The sequence below is a fragment of the Rutidosis leptorrhynchoides genome, chromosome 3, assembly GCF_046630445.1.
Source record: "Rutidosis leptorrhynchoides isolate AG116_Rl617_1_P2 chromosome 3, CSIRO_AGI_Rlap_v1, whole genome shotgun sequence".
In the NCBI taxonomy this organism is placed as follows: Eukaryota; Viridiplantae; Streptophyta; class Magnoliopsida; order Asterales; family Asteraceae; genus Rutidosis; species Rutidosis leptorrhynchoides.
The window spans coordinates 100,271,000-100,285,285 of NC_092335.1; positions in this window are offsets into that span (position 1 = coordinate 100,271,000).

Genomic DNA, 14,286 nt, shown 5'->3' on the forward strand with positions numbered 1-14,286 from the left:
TTTCATCATAAAAACAACATTTAATGATCATTTTCTAAAAATACTTACACTTTGAGTTAAACCATGAAATTTTTATGTGTTAACATATTCATAAGAAATATCATTTTTCCAGAACATGAACTTCCAATTCAAAGTTCAAGATGGTTTTTAATTATCCAACCCAAAACAGCCCCCGGTTGCACTCCGACGACGTAGATTCAGTTTTTAAGATGTTCTTTGTAAAACCAAGTTATATCTTGTTAGATTAGCATATCATTATGATATATTACAGGTCTTGAAGTGTTTTAAAAGTCAAGTTAGAAGGATCTATTTAGTTTGCGAACAAGTTTGAAATCATTCAAACTATGTTCTTGTTGTTAAAATTTTATACCACAAAATAAGATAGCCATATGAATATGAATTGAATAAGATTATGAACAAGGTTACTACCTCAAGTTACTTGAACAAAGTTACTGCAAAAGATAAGAAATAATCTTGGAATCAAAGAGTGATGGAGTTAGATCAAAAGGTTGGAAGTAAACTTCTTCAAATGGGTGGTTATTTTGATATGTTCTTGAAAGAGTTTTCTTATGGTGTTTAAGGCTTATAATTGAAGCTAAATAATGGGGAAAATGCTTGGAGATGATCAAGTATGAAGTTAGGAGTATTTTGAGAGAGAAATTAGGGTGTAGGTATGAGAAAATGGAGTGAAGAAATGGTGTTCATTTATAAAAACCTTTTTAGTTTATAAAGAAAGAAAAGGATTCCTAATTTTGTTTTCTTACTAATAATTCATACTACTTGACAAATCCTAGTTACCTCATATCTAGGGCAGTAATAATGTTGATTAGGATGTTGATTTGATGTGTATATACCAATAGTAAATACGTATAGAAGCTGGGTATGATACGGGTACATATACCCTAGATATACGTATAGAAATCTTGAGGAAACGGAACGAGAATTCAAATATAGCTATCTTTTGTGAATATACTTATATTGTTTTATGTATTTAAGTCCTTAAAAAGTGATTAAATACATTATATATACGATACATGTATAAGCATTATAGATTATAAGTATATATATCAAAGAATGTTACGTATAGTTATCTTTTTGAAAACTTAAGTTAGTAGTTTCAAAATATACTTATAACTCATTGTCATTAGTATACAATGAGATGTTAAACCATCCTTAGATCATGTTAAATATATATAAATACATATATTTACACAAACGTATAATTATCGTATGTTATATAGTTCGTGATATCATCGGTCATATTGGACGGTCAAACGTTGTGTAAAACTCTTTTCAAAAACACAAGTCTCAACAATTTGGATTGCTTATCATGTTGGTATGGTTTAATTTATGTAAATATTAATCTCATAAGTATAATTTGGTCGGAAAATTCCAGGTCATTACATCTTTGAGTCTCCATGACCCAAACTTACACAAAAACTCCCAAACCGCTATCAAATGGGTTTCATGTCCATCTCTAACCCAAAACCCTAACCCTTAAGCAACTTAAAATAAGGAAATCAAGGTTAAGACTTACCACCACAATCACAACGTAGCTAGTGACTAGATGAACAACTTTAAAGCGCGCACTTTGACCCGAATCAACCTTCTTCCTTCTTGATTTGAGCTCTCTCACTCTAGAACTCTTCTCTCTCTCTAGAATTTAAGTGAAAAGATGAGGGTAGGTGATAATGGAGTTATGAAACTCCACTAACTGATCTTGTGGCCTTAAACTCGTCCCATGAGTGAATTTACCAATAAGCCCTTTTTAAATATCTAAAATCCAACAGCTGACCCGTCAGCTCATCTGGACGGCGTCCAGCAACTTGGGCGTATGGTCTTTCACAATTGGACGGCGTCCTACACTTCTGGACGACGTCCCACACAACTGGAATCAGGATCTTACAGATATAGCTCGCAGCTTTCTACGGTCGAAGCACGACTCTTCTCTGAGATTGACTGTGTTGTTGTGTCATACCATTTAGTCGTTTAAGCATCTTTTGACTCTGAAACTTTTGACTTTTCCCAACTTAGATTACCTACAAAATCTTGTTAATTATAAAGGTATATATGACTTGAATGTTATGTTTGAATTCCTTTTGATTAAAGCACTTTTGTTAGACTTATTATATTCCACATTGTCATTTCCTACATATTATGCTCGTGATGTACTTTATTAATATTTAATATGTATGTTAATACAACTTCTGCTATGAGATTATATTATTAATATCCTTTTAATGTAACGACGAGTTTTATTTATTACCATAATGAAGTGTTCTTAATAACTCTTGATAAGAGACTATTTAGATATCACTCCATCAACCATGAGAGTTGATCTCTATCTTGACCTCTCTTATATATAGAGGTTTATGTTTCACCTCAAAATACAAAATCACAAAAAACGTTATAATGATATAATTTCATCACTAATTGAGAGGTATCAAGTAAAAGATCAACATTCTAAATTATTCTTGTTCTTATGGCATCTTCATCACTCAACTCAAGTAAGCTTTATGATCTAATATTTATATTATAATGAATTACATGAGATTATGATATGTCTAACACCTTTATGTTAGCATACAACATCAAACAAGTATTTGTTTTTGTAAATCCATAACCTAACAGAACACAACACCGAGAGAGAAAAGGAAACAACAGACTGTTAGTCAATATATTGGAGCATGTGCAATTTTTAATTACTTATGTTTAAGACCAAAGACTAGGATATTTTATCAAGATAAGATTATGTTAAAAGTATTTAAAGAATATCCTTAAGTATACTTAATATCACTAATCCATAAAATATAAAAATGTAAGTTTAAAATGACTTAGAATACCTTGTAGTCACGTTATGGCTTTGAAAAATCATGCTTTTAAGGAGTCGTTAACTATATGAAGTCAAACAGAACATCTCACCACACTCATGTTAAAATACAATGCAAATTTGGAATAATATGGAATTTGTAAATATGTATGGAAAAATATCTAGATATTAATATGTATAAGAAAATATCTAGATATTAATATGTAAAAGAAATATCTAGATATTTATATGTAGAAAAATCTAGATAATATAGATATTTGTAGGTGAGAAATATCTAGATATTTATCCATGGAAATATCTAGTGTGTAGAAACTTCCATGGACAAGTATAAATATGGGTGAGGAGTTTCATTTGTAATCAAATTGTGAAAAGAGTGAGTTGAGAAGTAGAGAAGAAGTAAGAAGTGAGAAGAGTGTGAGTAGAGAAGAAAAGCTTGTAAGTAAGTAATATTGTAATTGTATTTTGTATTAATAAAAGTGTTCTTTGTTAAGTTTCCCGGTTAAGCCTTAGTTTGTGTTTAAGTTCTTAGTGCACTTGTGTTGTTCTTATTATATGGTCGGCTCTGCCGCCTAAGTGATATATGGTCGGTTATACCGCCTGAATGATATATGGTCGACACTGTCGCCTAAACATTATTGTGCACTAAGGATTCATAAAATTAAAGGCTAACCAACGTCAAGTGTTGGTGTAGTGAGTGTAGTATAATCTAGGTCCTCTGTAATGGGTGTGTTGGGCTCGTCGAAGCTTCCAACAATTGGTATCAGAGCAGGTCATTCGGGACCATTTCTAGTGGAGGAATTCCGTAAACATTGGACGTTTACATCGTCTTGTTAACACCAAGGCCCTAAGGGAGATTCTGTCAGAGCACAGTTAGGAACTGTGAAAGCTCATCGGTCTGGGACTAAGCTTATTGGACGTTGGACGTCATGATGGCAGATCTTGCAAGTACGAGCAGTGGAATCAAGAGTCTCAATAACCACAACTATGGTTATTGGCTGACTTGTATAGAATCCTACCTACAAGGACAGGATTTATGGGAAATAGTTGCTGGCAGTGACACAATGCCTCCACCGAAAGAAAATGCTGAAGCCTTAAGAAAATGGAACATCAAGGCCGGGAAGGCTTTATTTATATTGAAGACTACAATCGAGGAGGATCTATTGGAGCACATCCGTGACGAGAAAACACCAAAGGCAGCTTGGGAAACTTTTGAAAAATTATTTTCAAAGAAGAATGAAGCACGCCTCCAGCTCTTAGAAAATGAGCTCGCGGGTATCTCACAAGGAAGTCTGTCTATTTATCAGTATTTCACCAAGGTGAAATCTATCTGCCGTGAGATATCTCAACTTGCTCCTAAAGAGAAAGTGAGTGAAGCAAGGATGAAGAGAATTATCATCCACGGCTTAAGATCTGAGTATAATGGATTTATAGCCATTGTGAGAGGATGCCCTACTCAACCATCATTAATAGAGCTGGAGAATTTATAGGCTAATCAAGAGGCATTAGCTAAGCAGATGAATGAAGTAACCATAAAAGACGGAGAAGATGCACTCTTCACCAATAAGAAGAAAGAAACATCTCGAAGACAAGAGGCGATGAAAGAAAGTAAGACATATGGGTGGAAGGGTCACCCAAAATCAAAAGGCAACGCTTCAGGGGAAGCTCAACAAGGAAGAAGAGATCATCGCCAATAATACGGGGAAAATGATAAGAGAAAGAATGGTGAATGCTTCAATTGTGGCAAGAAGGGTCATTTTGCTCGAGAATGTAGATTCCTCAGAAGGCGAACTTTCGAAGGAAATGTGTCTGCCGCAAGAGATGAGAAGAAAGAGATCACATTCGAAGCATCCATTAATGAGGAAACATGGGATGCAGAAGCTGGACTCTCTGTTGAAGCTGACATAGATGATCAAGCTCTTACAACAACTTTAAAGTCAAAAATAAACTACAAAGATGATTGGATCATCGATTCTGGGTGCTCAAATCATATGACCAACGATGGGACAAAGCTGCAATAAATGAAGGATTACAAAGGAAAGAGAGCCGTGTTAACAGCCAACAATTCAATGTTGTCTATTTCTCACATTGGAAAGACAATAATTCCAAATAAAGGTGACTCTCAAAAGCTCCAACTCGAGAAGTTGTATCTTGTCCTTGGCCTAAAGAAGAATTTACTATCAGTACCACAATTGACAGCAGAAGGGAACTATGTGCTCTTTGGACCAGAAGATGTGTCCGTATTCAAGAGAGTAAAGGTGGTTGGAAATCCAGTTATGCATAGAAGAAGAATAGAATCTATCTATGTATTATCTGCTGAAACAGCTTATGTGGATAAGAATCGAAAGAATGAGACGGCTGATCTGTGGCATGAACGTCTTGGGCATGTGGGATACAATAAGTTAAAGGAGATGATGGTGAAACGCATAGTAAATGGGCTTCCTCAAATTGATATCCGAAAAGATACAATATGTGCTGGATGTCAATTTGGAAAAGCTCACCAATTTCCATTCAAGGAGTCACAACATCAGTCCAAGACACCACTAGAGCTCATACACTCAGCCGTCTTCGGACCAGTGAAACAAACATCACTTGGAGGTATGAAATATATGGTGACATTCATTGATGACTTCTCAAGATATGTGTGGGTTTACTTCATGAAGGAGAAGTCGGAGACTTTTCTGAAATTTAAAGAGTTCAAGAACAAGGTAGAAAGTGAGCTCAATACTAAGATTCGATGCTTACGCACAGATAATAGAGGAGAATATTTATCAATCGAGTTCAATATCTATCTTGAGAAGCACAAGATCAGAAGGCAATTAACTTGCCCTAATACTTCACAACAGAATGGAGTGGCAGAACATAAGAATCGTCATCTTGCTGAAACCTGTCAAAGTATGCTTCATGGTAAGAATGTACCAGGAAGATTTTGGGCCGAATGTATGAGGACGGATTCATACGTGATTAACAGACTCCCACAAACAAAGTTGTGATATATTTCACCATATGAAAGATTATGGAAGATCAAGCCAACCATCAACCATCTCAAGGTTTTTGGATGTGTATGCTACGTCTTCGTACCAGATCATCTACGAAGCAAATTTGATAAGAAGGCAATTCGGTGCATTTTTGTCGGTTATGATGAATCAAGAAAAGGATGGAGATGTTGTGATCTAAATACTGGAAAGTGTCATACTTCAAGAAATGTGGTATTTGATGAAGCTTCTTCATGGTGGTCACCTCAAAAGATAGAGCTTCCAGAATATCATGGATTAGAAGAAGTTCCAGAAGAAATAGAAGAACGTAAAGAGCAAATAGTAGATCCAACTAAAGAAGGAGAAGAGTAGTACTATAAGGAAACGAGTCCATGGAAAACTGGTGTGCATCAATCTGTATCCGAGAAGGTTCGTCCAAGCCAAATGGATGTCGAGGAGCATGTACAAGAATTACGGAGATCAACAAGACCGAGGCAACCTAATCCGAGGTATGCCAATGCTGCTCATGTGGATGAATCAATACCTATTGAGCCTTCCACTTATGAAGAAGCAGCACAAAGTCGAGAGTGGCAGAAAGCGATGGAAGAAGAAATTAATGCACTAAATGAAAATCATACATGGAGTTTAGTTCCAAAGCCAAAAGATGTAAAACCAATATCTTGTAAATGGGTTTACAAGGTGAAGACTCGATCAGATGGCTCCATTGAAAGGTATAAAGCTCGACTTATTGCTAGAGGTTTTTCTCAACAATATGGGCTGGATTATGAAGAAACGTTTAGTCCAGTGGCGAAGATCACAACAATTCGAGCTCTACTAGCTTTAGCTGCTAGCAAATCTTAGAAGCTGTGGCAGATGGATGTCAAGAACGTTTTTTTACATGGAGAACTTGACAAAAACATTTATATGGAGCAACCAAGAGGCTTTGAGAACAAGTTCCATCCTGACCATGTCTGCAAATTAAATAAAGCACTATACGGCTTGAAGCAGGCTCCAAGAGCTTGGTACGGGAAGATTGGCGAGTTCTTGGTACAAAGTGGTTTCACAGTTGCTCCTTCAGATTCTAGTTTATTTGTGAAACAAGATCAAGGAAAACTAGCCATAGTGCTAGTATATGTGGATGACTTAATCATCACGGGAGATCACTATGAGGAGATCCAAAGAACAAGATAGAATCTGTCTATCAGATTTCATATGAAGGAGCTTGGAAAACTCAAACATTTTCTTGGACTCGAAATAGAGCAGAAAAGAGAAGGATTATTTCTGGGACAACAGAAATATGCGCGAGATCTTTTACAAAAGTACGGAATGCTTAATTGCAAACCTATCTCAACCCTAATGGATCCGAATACAAACTACGAGCAGATGAAGGAAAAAGTCTTCAAGATGTTACCATGTATCGAAAGTTGGTCGGAAGTCTTATTTATATCACACTAAGCCGGCCAGACATATCTTATGCAGTTGGAGTGGTTATTCGATACATGAGCAATCCGAAGAAGCCACACCTTGATATTGTACGACGCATCTTAAGGTATGTTAAAGGTACTATTAACTTTGGCATTTTATATAAGAGAACAAAAGAATGCCGGGTGACTGGATATTGTGACACCGATTACACTGGAGACTATGATACACGACGGTCAACAACTGGATACATGTTTAGTCTTGGATCGGGAGTAATATCATGGTGCAGTAAGAGACAACCAACTGTATCCTTATCAAGAACTGAAGCAGAATATCGATCGGCATCATCAGCAACACAAGAAATTACATGGTTGAAACAACTAATAGAAGATCTTCATCAATCAACAGACTATCAAGTAGAGCTTTTCTGCAATAACCTATCAGCTATACGTCTAGCAGAGAATCCAGTCTTTCACGCAAGAACAAAACATATAGAAGTACACTATCACTATGTTCGCGAGAAGGTCCTTGAAGGGGAGATCAAGATGGTGCCAACAAAGACAGATGAACAAGTTGCAGATATATTCACCCAGAGCCTAAGTAACCAAAGTTTACAAAATTCAGAGAAGCACTTGGAATGGTCTGCAAGTCATCGTTGGAAGAAAATTTGCATTGAGGGGGAGTGTTAAAATACAATGCAAATTTGGAATAATATGAAATTTGTAAATATGTATGGAAAAATATCTAGATATTAATATGTATAAGAAAATATCTAGATATTAATATGTAAAAGAAATATCTAGATATTTATATGTAGAAAAATCTAGATAATAAAAATATTTGTAGGTAAGAAATATCTAGATATTTATCCATGGAAATATCTAGTGTGTAGAAACTTTCATGGACAAGTATAAATATGGGTGAGGAGTTTCATTTGTAATCAAGTTGTGAAAAGAGTGAGTTGAGAAGTAGAGAAGAAGTAAGAAGTGAGAAGAGTGTGAGTAGAGAAGAAAAGCTTATAAGTAAATAATATTGTAATTGTATTTTGTATTAATAAAAGTGTTCTTTGTTAAGTTTCCCGGTTAAGCCTTAGTTTGTGTTTAAGTTCTTAGTGCACTTGTGTTGTTCTTATTATATGGTCGGCTCTGGCGCCTAAGTGGTGTATGGTCGGTTATACCGCCTGAATGATATATGGTCGACACTGTCGCCTAAACATTATTGTGCACTAAGGATTCATAAAATTAAAGGCTAACCAACGTCAAGTGTTGGTGTAGTAAGTGTAGTATAATCTAGGTCCTCTGTAGTGGGTGTGTTGGGCTCGTCGAAGCTTCCAACAACTCATGTTACATCTTTTGCTCAAACCGTGATCTAGCCGTGGCATTATTATTTGGCATTCGATTTTTCATTTTCACTTGCTTTGACACGTTAAAAGAGTTGGTTGTTTGCTCGAGAAAAATGGAAGTTTATGAACTTTTGTTATTTACCATACTTACATGTTATTATCGTTTAGCATTAAGTTCATTTTGAATATTGATGTGACATTATTAACATGTTATTATCGTTCGGCATTAAGTTCAACTAGAACTTTTAAATTATTTAAATTATCATGCTTAAGGATTACGTTTATCAAACTCAACCTTACTTATTAAAAATACCACCAAATCACAATTAATGATGACATATTAAATTACATTATTACTCATACTTCAAGATTCATGCCGTTGTCAATGGTTACGTTTATATTATTTGTTTATTAGCTTGTTGTCACGTCACTCACGTTTTTGTTGTACATGTGAAAGTGTATTGTGTATTTTAGTTGATGGCACTTTTCGCACACATTTATATACAAGTGATTAACAAAAATTCAACCTTCAAATATACAACACTAAAAAGGGTTAAAGAACAATGTTATAAGTACGTTACGAGCTGGTCATTAGTACAACAATAACGACAATAACAAAACTCAATCTCATATATATGGGGTATGTGAGAGGTAAGATGTAGACAATTTTTCTCCTATTCTAGAATAAAGAGAAGTCATTTCTCCACCCAGAGTAAAACACCCCAAGAGTCGAGAAAATCATCCTTCTCAATGTTCTATGGATAAAGAGATTGCTTTCTAATAGATCTCTGACCAGTAAGTAGCGAGCTGATCGTTAGTGAATACGTATTAATATTATTCTCTTTTTCTTTGGTCTTTTTTCCTTGAAAGTTTTCGTGTTCATAGAAAAAAGTGTGTCACCGTGGCAAGAAAATGGAGAATATACCAAAGAATTTAAAAAAGGTTTACTTAAACGGAAAAAGAGAAAAAGGGTATTCAAACATCAAACAAAATTTTAACCCAAAACTGCAAATAAATAACACCACTCCATGTTTTAATAAAGTGAATGTTTTAATCTGTTTTGGCAAAAGAAGTCACTAAAACAGGGAAAAACCTTATCCAATATTGTCGCCTTGTAGGGTTGGAAGACATCATAGGTTGTCTTTCTTGGTTGTTATCAGTTTAACTATATGTAGATAATCATCATAGGTTGTCTTTCTTGGTTGTTATTATCAGTTTAACTATATGTAGAAAATTTGGTAAATTGGTTTACTAGATAAAGTACAAATACTTTTAGCAATATCATATTGAATGAGCTACCCATTTAGTCTTAAAGGTAGTAAAAACACAAGGATTACTTAGCTGTTTTAAACATGATATATCCGTCATCTAAATTATTACATCAACCAAACATATGCATTATTTGTTTGTTACGTACATTTACAAATTACAACTACTTAACCCAAATAATATGTACCAGGACTTAAAAAGAAGACAAACATGTCCAGAGAGACATATAGGGCCATGTTAACTAATTTTTAGAGCATCTTTAATACGTCATAGGCAAATGATATACATTTTGATAAATAAATAAAAAATGTGTTTTTTGACTGACTATTTAATTACCTTCGTTAACCTAAAAGGTCAATTTTTGTTATTTCTAAGGTGATTTGGTAAAATCTAACCGGGAATTAGGCCGAAAAAATAATTTAAATAATAAATATAAAATGTGTCTTGATTATGATTGGTTATGTGGGGATGTGACACGCAAAAACATTCCATCAGTACAGTGACTAACGCTTGCATGCATGAAAAACTAACGCCTGTAAAAATTTGTCAGTTTCCGTCAAAAATTCCACCTCATCTGATGCTTCATTTCTGACGCTCCGATATAAATGATCTTATGGGATGGTTGATAAATGGCATTATAGAAATTAATTCCACATAAACCATCATGATTTAATAGCCAATTATTGTTGATATTCTTATGAAGAATGTTAAACGTAGATTTTAAGGTTACGTTTAAGCATATCATTTTTAAGTTTAAAATTTTCCTTGAATTAATTGTAAAACATAAATATTCTTTGTTATATAGATTCTTCTTATATAATTTTGATATTAATGTTATTTATAGCAACAATTAGTTAAAAACGTGAAATTAACTTATTTACGGTATGCAATGTAGCCTTTAGGGCCAAGTTTAAAATTTTTCTTATATTTAAATGTTACTTTAGTGGTTATTTACGTAAAAAAAACTTTAAGTTCCAAAATATACGAGGTCATGCAGGTAAATTTAGTAGTGTCTTATATAATTTTAATAATATTTTTTAATAAAAAAATTTAAACTAGTGATATCATGTGACCCCACAAACTTATACATAGATACGCCTTCGCTTAATAACGATTTTGCTCAACAAATGGTTGAAATATTAATTTCTATCAACTATGGGAGGTGATATTTTCAAATTTGTAATTGATAGATCCAACTCAATTTTTTTTTAACGGCCAAAACTGAATATCATTAAACGTCCTTAGCAAGATGCTAAGAGAGAAAGTTACAATGGCTTTTGAAGCCACAAGTTCCAATTTGAAACTACATGACTTCTGTTTTTAAACCAACGAAAAGAAAATAATCTAATTACATCAAACATGCTATTTTACTAAATAAAGATTCGTTGAAGACAACACCGTTTCGAAATCGCCATAACACCCATAGAAGGGTAGATACTACGGAGATTGCCATAGAAGGGTAGATCCAACTCAATTTGATACAATATTTCCGAAATACCCTCAAATGAATTCTAGTGTAAACTTATGTAAACTATCACTTAAGAATATATTAATACATTCATGTGGATCTATCAATTATAAATATGGAAATATCACTACCCATCACTAAAATGTTAACTTCAAAATATTAACAATATTATTTAAATATAATTAGAACTTGAAAATATATATAATCCTTTAAAATTTTGATCATGTGTTATTATGTCTAGCTATAGTTATTTTGCATGTATGAGTTGGTTGGCATGATATATATTCCTTATAATCTCAAACTCTCAAAGTTTCATTATGAACACATGGATTTATTAATCTTCACATGTTTGTTTCCCTGATATGGGAGTATCACATGATTTGCACTTCTTATGCTTTGTCAGTTTGTGTTGTCTTTAATTTTTATTTAGATCTTTTTAAACTAGACCGTGGTTTAAACCAGATCCGAAATATAACTTTAACAATGGCATAACCACAACCACATGGGTGTCTTCGGTACATGTGCAGAGTGTGCAATCGAACATGGTCCAAAATTTCTAAGTGGCCCATAATTTTGAAAAATAATAACATAATTTTATATAATATTATTGAAATTACAATTACTTGTGAATAAAATAAATTGATATTCTTGTTTAGATAACTTTTTTGGATTGATAATTTTAATAGTATTATCTTTTTATATGTATTAAAAAATTTAATGTGTACAAAGAACTCATGTTTTTATATCTCGAACAGGGCTTTCAAAATCATTGAGACACTCTCCACAACCACCATTTCAAGTGTTAGCTGACCATTAGACAATTTACACATCATTCATGTGAATATTGTTTGGCTGTATTTTTGTTTTGATAACTCACATATAGGATTTACACATCATTCATGTGAATATTGTTTGGCTGTATTTTGTTTTGATAACTCACATATAGGATGACAATGAACATTTGATCCGATGAATATTCATTTGATTCGATTCATTTAAAGTGAATATAGATGATATGAATACATATATGAATGAACCTAAATGGATATTAATATGGATATGAATGAAAAATTTTGTCCAAAGATATATCCATTTTACACCTGAAATGCATATATAAATACATAAATATAGATATATGCATATACAATAACTATAACAAATATATTTACTATTACACATACATTATGATTCTAACCATAATAAATAGTTTATTAGTCACAATAAAAATGTATATCTAACTTAATAAACATAAAAATTACACATATAACTTGTCATAATCTATGTTTGATGGCAAATTTAATGTTTCAATTTTTGACAATGATTAAACATTTTGATAGAAGGATTTTAATTTATGTCATGTTATATTTATCTTTGATATATTACGTTTTTGTGTTTGTTTACGTATTAGAAAATAGTATAACATTTTTTAAATATCCAATGTATATTCATTAACTCGTTTTATTTGTTGGATATGAATATGAATGGATGAACTGATTTTAAATTAATATGGATATGGATGAAAAGAAATTAGACGGATATGAATATGGATATGGCCTCATCCGATCAATAGCGGACCCATTGTCATCCCTACTCACATGGGAGTTGAACAAAAAGTGAGCCTTATACTCACTGTTGTAAGGAACCCGATTGCTTCCTGATTAAATCCTGATTACTCATTTTTAAGAGTAATTCGTTTTAATTTTCTAATATACGTTTAATTAATCAATCAACGACGATTGATAAGTCAAATCAAATTTGGTTATCAAAGTCGGTTAAAGTCAAAATTGATCAACATTTTAACATGAATTTATACTTCACATTAGAGTTTTCTGAAAATGAACAATTTTATACAATTATGTTAAAGTTTGTGTTTATGGTTTTCTTCTATATTTACACATAATTTTTCAAGTTTAATACTCCTTACGTCCCATTATAAGTGTCTATATTTGACTTTCAAAGTATTTTTAGTCAACTTTGACCATAAATATTTATATTTATACTATATATTATTGATAAAATCACATTATAACCCCAATCTATTCATATAAATTTTATCAAATATTATACAACACAAACTAAGATATTTACGATTAAGGCTAACATGGAAAGGCTTTGAAAATAAAATGTGGACACTTATAGTGGAACAGATGAGGTATTTTTTTTTTTTTGAACAGCTGTTAGGATCACCCAGGGGGACTTAACCACCCACGCGTTCATCTCCTACACAGTTATACTTGCCCCCAACTGTGTGTCCAGGAGAAAACCTACCCCAATCTCATACGAGGCATGGACGAATTTTGCTCCTGAAGTTCCGGTGGATTAACTCCACCGAATAGCGAATTTTGCAACCTCTATACTACTTGACGTGTGGGCTTTTACAAATCCATAATCACTTTGGGCTATCTTGAACAAATCCAAAGTGAGCCCTATACTACTTGACGCCATCTTGAATTGTGTGGGCTTTACAAATCCAAAGTGAGCCCTATACTACTTGACGTCATCTTGAACAAAAACTATAATTATGTTTGAAATTGGGCCCAAAATCCATAATCACCTGGGGTTATCATAGGCCATTAACATTGTAAACTTTTAGTCCATCCATCATAATTTAATACGAAGTACTAGTAAATTTTCTTTTTTGGACTGTACATAAATATATCATTTGTTCACTGCCAATGTGAAAAGTAAATTGTATAAAGTTTTCTCATAGTCTCCCTAATTAATACGGAGTATTAAAATTATGTGGAAGGCGCGCGATTAGTTGTCAAGCAACTCGGGTTCAATTCTTGGGGGCAGAAGGTATTGTCTTCAATTTCCTGCGATTAGTTGTCAACCAACCCAGGTCCCGCGAGTAGTTGCCAAGCAACCCGGGTAGGAGTTTCCTTCTAGCGTGTGTGGGTGCAAATGATGAGGGTAAGCAACCCGGGTCAGAGTTTCCTTCTAGCGTGTGTGGGTGCAAATGATGAGGGTCGTTGAAATAAAT